This window comes from Lepidochelys kempii, chromosome 1, assembly GCF_965140265.1.
Source record: "Lepidochelys kempii isolate rLepKem1 chromosome 1, rLepKem1.hap2, whole genome shotgun sequence".
Taxonomy (NCBI): domain Eukaryota; kingdom Metazoa; phylum Chordata; order Testudines; family Cheloniidae; genus Lepidochelys; species Lepidochelys kempii.
Window position 1 is genome coordinate 169,294,058 of NC_133256.1, and position 15,576 is coordinate 169,309,633.

Consider the following 15,576-nt stretch of genomic DNA (forward strand, 5'->3'; position numbering starts at 1 on the left):
TGTTATTTCTGTAAATCCCCTCTGTGTAAGGATTTGGGCTCTGGGGTTCATCCCCATTTCCATCATCTGTGTTAACAACTAAGCTGTTATTCTTTATGTTATCTTAGTTGCAGGGAGCCCTAGTTTGTTGTTGTGTATCTCAATAAACACCATTTTGTTGTTTGCAATCTTAACCTGCCTTTGTCTTAACGACACTAAAACACTGTTGATAGATGCAGAGGGGGGTAGGATACTGTAGATAGCACATCTTCTGTGAAGTAAAACCTAATCTTAACTGTCTCGGGATAACATTCCCTTCATGCAACAATAGACAGAACTAGCTGTGAGGATGCAGAAGAATGGATGGGTTGTTGGGGGGAGCCTTAAGTACCCCATGCCTTCTAGTTGCCCCACTCCTGTGGCAGCCGTGCCTAGATGGACATGGCTGTGGACTAACATGTAGCTGGTTGGACCACTAGCATTCCCTGCACTTACACAGTCATGTTAGCAGGATGTTGATATTACCACTAAAAATTCTTTCTGCACTCCCTGGAGAAGAAAGCTGTACTAGCATCAACTCCTTCCACACTTGAAGCAAAGAGGAGCAGATGCTGACAAACAGCACTACTGTTTGGGATTGTAATCGCTACCCAACACACTGCAATGGTTTCACAGAAGCAGAAAATATCAACAAAGAGCACTAATGAACACAAGGTTCACAGGTTTCTTCTGTCTATTCACTTATGATACCAACCACTCTATGAGCGGAGAAACTGAACGGAATGGACATAAATATATATTTTCAATTACAATGGCTGATGGTGTTTTAAAGCATAGCAAGTTTGTTTTCTATGATGTTAGCAAACCGCTCAATATCAGACTTGAGGAAATAACTTATTTTATTTATGCAGAGTTGTGTAGGCATATTGGTCTCAGGCTATTAGAGAGACAAGGTGGGTGAGTAATATCTTTTATTGATGAGAGAATCAAGTTTTCAAGCTTACCCAAAGCTCTTCTTCAGATGACCTTCTGATATTCAGCATCTTGACAACATCATAGAAAACTTCCTCAGCTATTGTAATTAAATATTATATATTTATGTCCAGATGCACTGCCACCTTACTCACCTTGCGTAGTAGTTTATGTGACCTGAAGAAGAGCTTTGGGTAAGCTCAACAGATTGTCTCTCTCACCAACAGAAATTAGTCCAATAAAAGATATTATTTCATTCACCTTGTTTTTCTTATTTATAGCTTAAGTTCAATCATAATTACATTATACCCTATGCTGATATACAATTTCAGTGCAGAAGTGCTTATTTCATAGCTTGTTATTAGAGAATGTAGTGAAATAAACAGCTCTTTGTTCTCCCTCACTTGTTTTCTAGACCATTCATGGCTACTGGGACACTAAGAAAAAAAAAGTATTTTAATAACTTCAAGTGTATATACTTTCCCTATGTTGTCCTTTTATCAGAGAAGGTATCTGTTTCTCATAATGCAACTCCCCTTCCATCTGCTTTGTAATATACAACACATGAATAATTAATATTATGATAATTCATTGTGAATTATGAAATCTTACTCTGAAAATATGGTGGTCTTAGTTCAGTTGCTAAATCACTTCTTTTAAAATTGATAATGTTTCCTGAGGAGTGAATTAAATTTATATTTGGTTCATTCTAATTACCATTTTAGAAGATTGTACAAAAGTAAAGTTTTTGCTTGTCACATCCATAGATGACAGATGTTTTTCTTTTAATTAATCCTGTTGCATCTAGACTGTATCTATTTTTATTCTTTCTAATATCTGATCTCTAAATATATTTATATTTGAGTAAAACTCGACAATTACCCAAAAAGTTCTTTTAAATCTCATTGAATATAATATTCTCCAAAGCAGCACAAATACAATAGTTTATATCTGTAGCAATGTTCTCTCTAATTTTTGACAGGCCGTGTGCACAAAAAATTCCTTCTGTGCAAATTTTTGAAGCAGAGTTCAAATTTGTGTGTCATGAGGCAAATGCACCCAAGCGAGTAAAATGCTTATACATTTAAAAAGTTTTAATTTGCAGTTTGTGTCAATTTATATGGGTTTTCAGATAGAGACATCATAAGTAAAAAAAGAAAAACAAGAGTCTGTGTTTTAAATTTAAAATTTTCTAAAAAATATCAATAAATGATTATCAGCCAAGAATAAGATATGAAATTACAAATGCATTTTAATTTCCTTATTGGTCGAAATGTCAAAGACTGCTAAACTAACCTTACTGTTTTTCCCTGCTATCTTTTTCATTTTCCCATTCAATATAAACTCTGTCCAGATCTATCAGTCCTCCATTCAGCTGGTAACTCTTAATACACATCAGCATGTCCAAATGATCTACTTGTAAACGATTCCACAGTTTGTTTTTTAGACTGTTCATTAAACTAAAGCACACTCACAGTCTGCACTTGATGTTAGGAATGTTCCTCCAATATCTATCAACTTTGCAAGATCCTGAAACTGTTAGTTCTGGTGAGCAAATGTCACCATATCTGGGAAACTTAAAATCAATTGGCTTTTGATTCTTTCGGCTACTGCAAACTTGAAGCCATTGTACTGACTGACTATAACAATCTCTTCAGCAAGAAAGTCTTTGTATTTTGAACATAGGGATTTGACCTGATGAATTGCAAAATTGAAGTCACACTTAACTATTGCTGCGCAATCAAAAGCAGACAACTCCTGGACTTCATCCTCTGGAAACCTATCTGCCAAACATGCACACGAGATGTTTATGAAAGTTATTATGGAACTGGTATCAGTTTCATTATTTTCTTGAGAGCTCATATCTAAGAGAGCCTTAATTTTGTCACTCCATAAGACTGAATCTCCAAGGTACTGTCTTCTGATCTTGTTCAGTTTACCTTGGGCAAGGTGAAGTGCTTCAAGAGGTGTAAGGCCCCGTTTCTGAAGCAGCATGGATAGTGAAGTCAGCTCCAACAAAACATTCAAAACTTCTAATGTTATTTGGTATTCCATGGTATTCAGCTTTTTGTGGCAGTATTTAGAAACTGGATCAGAATCTTTGTCTTGATCAAAATATTCCAGAAGAAGATTATAGTTGTGAATAATTGCTCGAAGTGCAAAGTGCCTAGAAAACCAGCACACTTTATTGAGTGGCCTAAAAGCCACTGACTCACATTCAGAAGCATCCGCTATTTCCTGAAATTTGCATTTTCTCCTGGGTGACCAACAGAACACCATGTAGACAGTTCTCATTAAGGTTTTAATGTCTCTGATCAACTTGATCTCTTTCCATGCATCGGAAATCCCTAAGTCTTCCTGGTGTGCAGTGCAGTGTTGCTGGACTAAGTGTGGAATATCACGTTTCAGCTGAGCTGCCACACCATTGAGTTTGCCCAACATCACGGAGGCACCATCAGATGTGCACATCACCATTTTCATTAGATCAAGTTGGTGTTTTTTATAAAACTCTTTGATTGCAGATACTATTGAAACAGCATCACATTCTTTCAATTGTAATAGACCACCAAACAAAGTTTTATAGTCTGCAGAATTTATGTATCTATATTTAAAGTCGAGTATCAGGTATCTGTAAGTGGATATATCAGTGCCTTCATCAACAGCTAGAGTATGAAACATTGCCGATGCTATTTCATGCATGAGGTCATTTTGGACAATGCAGTTGATAATTTCAAGAAATTCAAAAGCGTAATTTTTACTTCTCCAGCTCACTGGTATGTGCACATACTTTTCCATATGGTCATTAATTTCCTGAACAAAAAGCACTGAGCTGTTCATTTTAATAGCCAACAACACACTGTCAATAAGTACCTTGATTTCTTCTGGGTTTGAGTGCATGCATTCAAGATTACGCTACCAGCACTCCCAGCTATCTTCTAGACACCACTGACTTCCTGAGGAAACTACAGTCTATTGGTGATCTTCCTGAAAACCCATCCTGGCCACTATGGATGTAGAAGCCCTCTACACCAACATTCCACACAAAGATGGACTACACGCCGTCAGGAACAGTATCCCCGATAATGTCCCGGCAAACCTGGTGGCTGAACTTTGTGACTTTGTCCTCCCCATAACTATTTCACGTTTGGGGACAATGTATACCTTCAAATCAGCGGCACTGCTATGGGTACCCACATGGCCCCACAGTATGCCAACATTTTTATGGCTGACTTAGAACAACGCTTCCTCAGGTCTTGTCTCCTAATGCCCCTACTCTACTTGTGCTATATTGATGACATCTTCATCATCTGGACCCATAGAAAAGAAGCCCTTGAGGAATTCCACCATGATTTCAACCATTTCCATCCCACAATCAACCTCAGCCTGGACCAGTCCACACAAGAGATCCACTTCCTGGTCACTATGGTGCTAATAAGCGATGGTCATATAAACATCACCCTATACCGGAAACCTACTGACTGCTATTCCTACTTACATGCCTCCAGCTTTCATCCAGACCATATGATCCATTGTCTACAGCTAAGCTCTAAGATACAACTGCATTTGCTCCAACCCCTCAGACAGAGACAAACACCTACAAGATCTCTATCAAGCATTCTTACAACTACAGTACCCACCTGCTGAAGTGAAGAAACATATTGACAGAGCCAGAAGAGTTCCCAGACATCACCTACTACAGGACAGGCACAACAAAGAAAATAACAGAACACCACTAGCCATCACCTTCAGCCCCCAACTAAAACCTCTCCAATACATCGTCAAGGATATACAACCTATCCTGAAGGATGACCCATCACTCTCACAGATCTTGGGAGACAGGCCAGTCCTTGCTTACAGACAGCCCCCCAACCTGAAGCAAATACTCACCAGCAACCACACACCACACAACAGAACCACTAACCCAGGAACCTATCCTTGCAACAAAGCCTGTTGCCAACTGCGTCCACATATCTATTCAGGGGACACCATCATAGGGCCTAATCACATCAGCCACTCTATCAGAGGCTCGTTCATCTGCACATCTACCAATGTGATATATGACATCATGTGCCAGCAATGCCCCTCTGCCATTCTGCCAAAAGAATAAATGGACACAAATCAGATGTCAAGAATTATAACATTCATAAACCAGTTGGAGAACACTTCAGTCTCTTTGTCACAGACCTAAAAGTTGCAATTCTTCAACAAAAAAACTTCAAAAACAGACTCCAACGAGAGACTGCTGAATTGGAATTAATTTGCAAACTGGATACAATTAACTTAGGCTTGAATAGAGACTGGGAGTGGATGGGCCATTACACAAAGTAAAATTATTTCCCCTTGTTTATTCCAACCCCCACCGTTCCTCAGATGTTCTTGTCAACTGCTGGAAATGGCCCACCTTGATTATCACTACAAACGGTCCCATCCCCCGCCCACCCCTGCTCTCCTGCTGGTAATAGCTCACCTTAAGTGATCACTCTCGTTACAGTGTGTATGGTAATACCCATTGTTTCATGTTCTCTATGTATATAAATCTCCCTACTGTATTTTCCACTGAATGCATCTGATGAAGTGAGCTGTAGCTCACGAAAGTTTATGCTCAAATAAATTTATTAGTCTCTAAGGTACCACAAGTACTCCTTTTCTTTTTACAAACCACTCCGTTGTCCTCATCATATGTGAATATTTCACAGAGTATAACAAGCATTACACTGTGTGATTTGGTGTTACTGTCTCTATAGTCTCATCCAGCCATCCAGATTTAAATGAAGTTGCTGTTCTTTTACGCTTTAGACCTCTAGATAGTGACATTTTGGGATTGATATTTTTACCAGTTTGGTTTATTGAAAAATAATACTTTTATTATATGGCTACTATTTCAATGCGCTTAACAGCGTGACTCAACAAAAGGGCAAACGGGAGATCATTCAGATCAGGATATTGGAAGTTTGTGCATAGCTCCGATCACGTCCATGCATCTGTGGCAAAAAAACGCGGGAAAATGGTAAAACTTCATGAGTAAATGTACGAAGTCCAATGGCTTTGAAATATTTCAGTCACAAAAACAACACTTATCTTTGTTCATTTCTGGGAAATCTTTGCAGTTCCTTAGCAACTACGGCCAGGTATTTTGACTTATTCACACGTATTTGAGTTTGTACACAGCCAAATGAACAGACTACAAGGAGATGTGCGGGTCTCAACCGTCCCGACATAATCAATGTTCCACGTTCAAAATGCTGGTGGGGAGGGGTATGATTCATTGCCCTCCTTTCCCTTCCCCCCTTGCCAGCTAGTAGAATCTGGCTGTGTTGGTAGATGGCGGGCGAACAATGTCAAAAGTCTCCCGTAAATAGGGTGACCAGATCGTAAGAGTAAAATATCAGGACACATTGGGCGAGCAGGGTGGGGTGGGGTAGGAAGAGAGCCACACAGCTCCCCTGCCCTGCACCCCCTGAACCCACAATGCCCAGAGCCCCCCCACAACTCCCCCCACATTTCCACCACAAATGCACAGTGCTGTGCACACCACCACCCCTTCCCAGTACCCCCCACCCACAGCCCCACCACAGCTGCCCAGCACCCCACACAGAACCCCCCACTTGCTAGTTTCCCAATACATACAGATTTCTCCTCCCTCCTTCCTTCCCTCCCTCCCAGTGCCCTTCCCCACAGCCCCACCACCACAACTAAACAATGCCCCACACAGACCCCCAGTACCCTGATACACACAGATCTCCCCCACTGTTCAGCATCCCCCAACAGGCCCTCATTGCCTAACACCCCAAAACACAAACCTCCTCCACTGCCCAGCGCCCTCCACACCCTCACAGCCCAGCACCCCACAGACCTCCCAGACACTGACTCCATCACACCCTGCCCCCTTCCCTGGCCTCACTCACCAGCCCTGCTGGGAGGTCTCTGGCTCCTAGGGTCAGAGCGGCGAGGGGGAAAAGGAGGTGTCTCCAGATTCTCCACGTTCTGTGTCTGCCACAAGCGTGAGCTCCGTTGCTCCCATTGGCCGGGAGAAGCACCAATGGGAGCTGCTGGAGCCGCAGAGTGGGGCTTGCAGGCACTGGCAGTGCGCAGAGACCCTAAGAGCCAGCAGGTCCCTCTGGCTCCTAGGGTCGGGTCAGAGGGGTGGGGCGAAGGGCTCTCTGCCTGGAGCCGGCGCCTGGAAGCCCTGCCCCCGGAGCTCTGATTGGGCAGGAGGTAACTGGTACAGCACACTGAGACCCCCCTCCGCCTCTGTGCCTAGGGGCCGCCCGCACTGCAGACTCCTGCTGGTGGGCGGGAGCGCCGCCAGGAGCTGCCCCAGGAAGTGCCACCACGCCAGCCCCGGGACTTTGACGGTGATGGTGAGTGGTCCCCGATATCGGGACAAAGGGCATCCCAACCGATGTGCGGTCAGGACGCGGGACAAATATGCGCACAGTGTTTAGGATCTGTGTGCATGCGCACATGCGCACAGCTTAGAGGGAATAGTGAGCTGTAGCATGTTGTGACCTAATATAGTTCCAGTACTTTTTATTTGTCTTGATGAATATTTATTTTTACACAAGAAGAAAAGTACATGAAACAGAACTAAGTAGTTTGAATTCCCAGTGGTGCATCTTTGTCTGCACTGCTTCTAGTATATTTATAAGCATTGAATACCACTGGTCAGCCAGGTGCTGCAAAAACTCCACAATACTTCATTCAAAGTATAATCAAAGGGAATAATATCATTTTCTTACTTGAAAAGAATTCTTTGGGAAATCAAAGTTGTACTAGATTTCACATAATGAGACTTTGCTTCCTTTGTCGCTGTCCGAATACCTCTTCAAGTGTATCTATGCAAAACAATTGTGTAGGCCACACCCTTCACTCTTAACCATGATCTGAGGGGCTGGGGCTCTCCTGATTTTTTTTTTCTTCACCTTATGTACAATATCTCAAGTCCTACTTCTCTCCATGTTAACCAAAAGTTTCACTTTACTTATATATCTTGTAGGATTGCATTATCTATTCTTTTACAGGGCTTGATCCAAAACCCATTGAAATTAATGGGACTCCTTTCATTATCTTCAGTGCACTTTGGATCAGGCATAAAGTGCAGAGGTATTCCGAAGTGACACGTCAAAAATGATGTTGTGTAGATTTATAGTTATTGTCTCTGAGTGATGTTCCATATCAAATAGAGTCAATATACAAATAATTTTTTCACAGTTGCTAGTCCAGCAAATTTTACCCAGAGTCTGAAAGTCAAGTTGGATTACTTTTTTTCATAATCATCTTGACCAGTAACAAAATTTGTGCAGGTTAAGATAGACCTCTAATTACAAACATGCCAACCTATTATTTTTCTTGGGTGTGTACAGATGTGGTTGACTGGAACTGAGTAAACAATTGTATCAATGCCCACAATAAGCAACAGAATTCAGTTCACTCCTTCTTAAGTATGTCGTCTCTGCACTACCAAAAGGAGTATAAAGTGGTAGCAATTCACATGACATGCTACAGCTAGCGGATATTCTGAATGTACATCCAAGGAGCAGATCTTTTGAAAAAGAAGGTGCCATACCTTCAAAGGCCTTTTTCAGGTCAGAACTATACTTAAAGCATGTTGCTTACTTCAGTGCACTGAAGTGAGAACATTAGGGTACCTACAGTTAGTTACATATCACACAATGTTTAAGTGATTTCAATTAACCAGTTTCTCATACTGGTTTCTCATAAGTTCACTGAGATATCAGACTTCTAAAATGTATAAGTTTTTTTTACTTGACATAAAATGTAACATTACATAAGAAATGACAGAAAATAAAATAAAGATGGTTGTATGATAGTGCTTGCAAAGTTTAGAAGAATAAGTCTAACAGAGTATTAAAACTCATGAAGTAACAAACCAAAGTGATAACTCAAATTCATCTATCACACAGTGATATTCAACTCTATTCTGCGGAGATGATATACCTACCAGCATTGAACTAAAGAGCCTTAAAACAAGGCCTTATCATTTTGCAAATCAAGATTTATATCAATCAACAATTATGGGACTCTATGTGACGGTTCAGTCACAAGTATTTATAAAGTTAGAAATTTAAACAATGAATAAATTATTGAAATAGCAAGTCAATTGAAAATTCCAGACTATGATAATTCACAGACAAGTCTGTTCTCTTCACATACAAACTCCAGATTAAATCCTGGCCCCATTGAAGTTAATAGCAAAACTTCCACTGAGTCCAGTGGGGCTCGGATTTCAACTACCACCTCTAAATCCTGTGTGGACTGCCCACGGATATGGGATGGGGTACATCATTTTGCCTATATTTGCCATATTTCTTTTGTTCGCTCTTTCCATTACTTGGTTCCCATTGGGCATTTTTACTCTCCCATCTTTTTGACTGATTTACTCTCACTTTCCCTTCCTTCTGCTCTTTTCAGCAGAGGCAATTGGAGTTTAGACTAGTGGTCTCCCATCTCTGGCATACAGATTATTTCTCAGTTGTTGACAGTGAGCTGGCTGATCACATGTGGTCTGATCCAAAGCCCACTGAACTCAATGGAAAAATTCCTAATGATTTCAACAGGCTTTGGATGAGAGCCATTCTACTCCTTGTTTCCAGCTGCTTCTGGAGATGTCCTGGCTCTTAACTGAGAAGTAAGCTATCTATACCCTTAAAGGCCATGGGAGAGGAAGAGAAGAAGCCTCTAACTTAACAGTGTCTAGGAGATGCTGATGCTACATAAGAGGAAGAAGTTCTTCTAAGGATGGATTCGATCAACGAGTCTGGACCTGCCAGCCACTAAATGTAAGGGGAATGCCTAGTGGAAAAAAAAAGAATGGGACAACTGGGTAGTATACCCAGAGGAACAGATTGAGAAGAGATTCATGAGTCTGGGTAGCATATGCTGAGAGAGTGGAAGACCAGGGGACCAATTAATTGGCAGAGTAGGATGTGCAGAGGAAAGGAAGGGAATAACAGAGGAGAGGGGAAGTATGAAGAGCAAAAGTGGTTGAAATTCTGGCCCCTCTGAAGCCAGTGGGAGTTTTGCCATTGACTTCAGTGGGGCTTGAAGTTCAACCAAAGTAATTTAATTGTAATAAAAACAAACAAACAAGCAAACAAATATAACATCCCCTGAAGACAGTTAAAACACAGAAATTTCATCCTATTACTTTTCCTTTTCCATATTAGTAACTGTTGTAGCAGCCAAAGTGGTGTTATGTAATTGCGAGTGGGAGGGGAGGTGACACATAAAGCAGTCTGTTAATTAATATGATCCACATTATGAAAAAGTTTGAGAACCTTTGCTCTAGGAGGAAGAGAAACTGTTCAGGATGGACTGAAAAAATGATATTTCCCCATGACTTTGAATTGTCTTGTGTTACATTAAGGCACTGAGTTGTTCTAATGATGGTGTATAATTTGTTTTGTTCTCTAAATTATATACTGTGCCAGTGCATTGAACTGTTAAACCTGTGTCTAAATTTTAACTAAATTTTTTTTTCTATTAAAAGTCAGTTGAAGATAAAGAACAAATGCTTCAGGCATCAATTATTTATGTTTCCAGCTTGACAAACTGTGATATGTATTATAGCTCTGTAAGAAAATCTGTATTGGAATGTGCTACAGTTTGTTAACATTATGAACAAACTGTGTTTTGTACATTACTTTAGGGGGTGGAGAAGCTTAATAGATTTCTAGCGTTAAAGTTCTGAAGAACTTTACACTTTAAAAAAATGTTTTACACAACAACAACAAAAAAAGCTAAACTTTTTCAACATGTTGAAATGTGATCAGATCTATCCGTTCACTTTGATATTTAGGGTTTGTTTAAGCCTTAAACTCAGACATATCCCACGGGGTATAAACTCAAGTGGCTCAACTCTCTCCCTCAAAACTAACATGAGATCACGTAATTAATACTTGTGTCATGATGCACAACATTCTTTTAACGTTGGGTTTTTAATGTAATTTCCTATATTTAAAAAAATAAAACTGAAAAATAAGAAAAAAATATAATTTCCATATTGTGGAAGGACAGTCAGAAAGATCCAATGTAGGGAAAGTCCTGCTCAATCCCTGCGGTTCTGGAATGGTGCACTCTGTGGGGATGGTATACCAGTGCATGCACACTCTGGTCACGAGCGGGAACTGTGAGGGTCTAGACAAAGCTCAGAGCAGATGGAATCTTCAGAGAATTTAGCACCAAACTCTACCAAATCTCTACTGCGCATGTATAAACTGCTCTTTTCTTTGAGCCTTATAACTTGGTGTCAAATTTGATGGATTTTCTCAGGCTTGGAAAATGGCACAGCCCTGACATAAAGCTGCCACTGCTGTCAAATTTTCAATTTCTGCTCCAAAACACAGAGATGCTAGGTGCTAGAGCTTCTTAATAAGCATTTAAAATGTATAAAACAATGCCTTATTCCCTAACCTCATCCTGAAAATGGCTGAATTACTTTTGCTAAAACTTTCTCCTGCCATCCTCTTTCCCCCTTTTCCTTCCCTCCCCAACCCAGAATAAATGAGCCTGAGACTGTCTCCTGGCATGGAAAATTTCAACCTAAACACTTTGTTAGGCAAAACAGTCTTTATAAGGAAGACTGTTAGGCAACCTTAACTACAGGTGTTACTACCTGCAATGTACCTAGAATATAATATAATTATATCATCATGTTCCTATTATGCCTCTGGCGTTTAGCGCAGTGACAAAGCTCCTCCACTCCTGTCTGTTTCTGGCAAGACTTTCAGTGGTTCCCTAGCTGTGCCCCAGGTTTTTCAGCTCGGCTTCCACAGCTTTTCACCATGTTGTTTTCGGGAGGCTTCATTTTTGCTTGCCTTCAGGTGTCCATCTTATTGCTACTCTGGTGATGGAATCAGTTTCCATCCAAAGCACATGGCTGATCCTGAGGAGATGGCCTCAGGCTCATTTATTCTGGGTTGGGGAGGGAAGGAGAAGGGGGAAAGAGGATGATGGGAGAAAGTTTTAGCAAAAGTAATTCAGCCATTTTGGGGAGGGATAGCTTAGTAGTTTGTACATTGGCCTGCTAAACCCAGGGTTGTGAGTTCAATCCTTGACGGGGCCATTTAGGGATCTGGGGCAAAAATTGGGGATTGGTCCTGCTTTGAGCAGGGGGTTGGACTAGATGACCTCCTGATGTCCCTTCCAACCCTGATATTCTATGATCCATCTCCAGTGCCTCCTGGCAATGATTGTGCTCAAAGCCTCTTGGCTGCACTGTGTCCATAGACCTGGGTTTGAGATTGTTCTGGCCCAAAAGATACGGAGGATTTTTCTGAGGCAGGTTGTATGGAATGAAGACAATTTGGACATGTCATACTTTCTTATTCCCCAGAATTCTGCACTATAAAATAGTGTTGAAAGTACGCAGCTCTGATAAATCTTGAGTTTGGTTTTGGTGTTGTATTTTGATTATTTCCAGACTATATTTAAGCTGCTGAAGGTGTTCCTGGCTTTATTGATTTTGTTTCAGATGTCCTGGCTTGTTCCACCGTCCTGGCTGGTGGTGCTGACCAAGTATGTGAATGTTTCTACATTGGCGAGAACATAATCCTCTATCTGTACTGATGATGGTGAGGCAATATTAAAGGTCATGATATCTGTCTTACTGCAGTTGATTTTCAGTTCAATTTGCTGGCTGAATGCATTGAGTCACGTTGTTTTTTCTTGTATATGGTGTTGGGTATGTGATAGGAGAGCAACATCGTCTGCAAAGTCCAGGTCTTCAAGGGATGAGAAGAGTGTCCATTTAATGTCTTGGCATGTCTTCTGTTGTGTATATAATTATATAATAGACCTTTATATAATAAATAAGTAAAAAACTGTGCTGTCCGATGGGTGGAATTTGTAAAGTGTAAAAAAGCTGAAAATGGCTGAGAACTTAAAAATTGGACAGTATTAGACTGCAAATCCCAGTTATGACTTAACCTGGTGGTATTCTAAACAAAAAGCACCTCCAATTATGCCTGTAGATGTTTCCATAGCTTTCAACTGACTCAACAGACACTGTAGACTTCAGACTGACACACTGACAATCCTGAAATTGTATTATGTAGATAATGATTAATAAATGTTGAAAACACCACACTATAGTACCAATCTTCAGCTTTCCAGGGAGTCAACTATAAATTCATCCTGGCCTAATGTTTGTAACAGATTTTGTCATAAAGCCTGAAATTTTAGATCACTGATAGACTCATGTGCAGAACAGATAGGGCTGGGCCTGCTTTGCAAGGATAGTGTTGATTTCCTCAAGGTACCTGGCACTAATCTAGTCCTGTTAGAGCCTTATGCTCTGATTTGGTGAACACAAGAGATAAATAGCTTTGCTCACACAGATAGCCACACTGACTGCAGTGCATAAAATGACTCATCTGCCTCAGAGTGTGCAGGTCTGGGGCAAAATAACCAGTGCATACATCTGAAAGTTTAGAAAAAGAATCCACAGTCAAAATGTTAGCTCTTTCTTATTCTGATAGGCATTGGATGCTTCCCTGGAGTAAGATCTCTTTGGTGTAGTTTAGAAATTCCTTTCTGAGATTCCATTATGGGTTCTGTGGAGCAAAGACTGACTTTTACTATGTATTTGTATTACAGCAATGGCAATTCCGGTCTCAGCTGAGGACTTTAGTTGCTGTTGCTGTAATAAAAATACATGATAATTATACTTTGAGTCCATCTGGCAACATTTGATGTAAACTAATAAAATATATTGTGTTGGGGCATTTTTAGATATTTTCAAAATGAAGAGACAGATCCTCAACTGGTGGTGTAAATTGGCAGAATTCCATAGTTTCAATGGAGTTATGCCCATTTACAGCAGTGAGGATCTGGTCCATGTGCTATGCTGAAAGCTGTATTCTACAGCATATTATTTTTGTGCCATTTTGTTTATTTCAAAACTAAGTACTGTATATGCTTGGAGATACTAATATACTTTTTGACTTCACATCAAGCTGTATATTAGGGCTGTATTGTAGCTCGTAAGGCACATTCAGTTTGGGGCATTTGTATACATACCCACTGCAGAAGAAGTTGCCAGAAGCATCCAGACAGATTCTGCTACAATTCTCTTGGGCTCTAGGACAGTTCATGCCCCAGTTAGAACTCCACCACTTCTGCACAGCACAGCATGTGCTTTTCTCCCATTCATCCAGTCCACTAGTTGTGCTGCATTCTGTGGTCCTGTCTAGTGCCAACAGTGGTGTGAAACTCCCTGTCATGGATTGCTTTACTGAGATAGAGACTGACCTCTAGACGGTGTTATCGGTGATGGTGTAAGTTAGCACCTTCTCCCCAACCTTGCACACCCCTTAGGACACAGTACTGCTCACTTAAAAGCAATTACTCCTCATAGGCAAAAAATGCCATGGCTATTTTTCATTGTAGTTAGGTTGTGTTTTAGCTTTCAGTTTCAGAATTGAGAATATTAAGTCTCATCTATGACTGTGTGGGGAAAGTGCAAGCTTGTTATGGTTTCTCTCATGCCTGATTAATGATCGACTGAAACAAATATCAACTTCCTCCTTTTAGCCACTGCATTTACACAGTGCATAAATAGACCTTTATTTGCAAGAATGATACAGGTATATCAGAATGTTACCTAAAAAGGATGAACAAAGACAGTGGATACAGAGTGTAAGCTCTGCTCTATCTCTGCAAATTATTAATCTGTTAGGTATTTCTAATTGCTTCATTCTTCTTATGAACATGCCCTACAACTGACAAAAATTGTATGTAAACAACTTTAGCACTAAGGTATTATCAGCCGAATGATGTGTAGTAGCTCAGAATAACATAAAAAGGCAAGTGCACATTTGTAGCATTAGAGGCAATAGATGGCAGTCTTTATCCGTTGTTCTGAATACGCTGCAAAAATATCAGCATCTCTTGCCCCTCACCCAATAAACCACCCACTATCTCTCTGTAGATTTTAAGTCGCTGTATGAACATATTTGAAAAGATCATTTTGAAGCTACTTTCCTTCTACAGGCCAGACTTGATTTACACTCTCCCCACCTTTCCCCGAAACTGCTTTTCAAGGTGAGGATTGACAATGCCAAGGAATGAACAGCTTCACCTCTCTTGCATCTAGTTTCAGAGAGCGCTCTTAAGGTAAGTAACATTGTGGGATTATTACAGCATTAAGCTATGGGAGTATTGGCAATATGTAGATCCAGACTGATGACCCAGCCCCAGGCCCCATTAGGCCCTCCCTTTGAGAGCACAAAGGAATGCTGCTTTGTGTGCAGTACAGGTGAGATCCACAGTGGGAAAGGCACACCATTCACTCAAATGGTTCTGTCCCTATGGCCCTGGACTCTGTGAAGACCCATTGATGGGGTCGTAGTGGGGTGCCCTGTCCCCACACCAATGTGCTGAGGTAAAGCTATCCAAAACTAATTCTGCCTTCAGCTACATTAGAGCACAAGGAGAACAGAAAAGCTATCTGTGTTGAAAAACACCCACTAAATAATGGTCCCAGGAGCAACCATACCCTATGCCAACAGAGATGCACAATTTGGAAGCAGTAGGAGAGGAAAGGCACCTACTAGGATTACAGAAGCACAGTGCCAACATGGGGTTGTGCAACTTCTCTGCGGG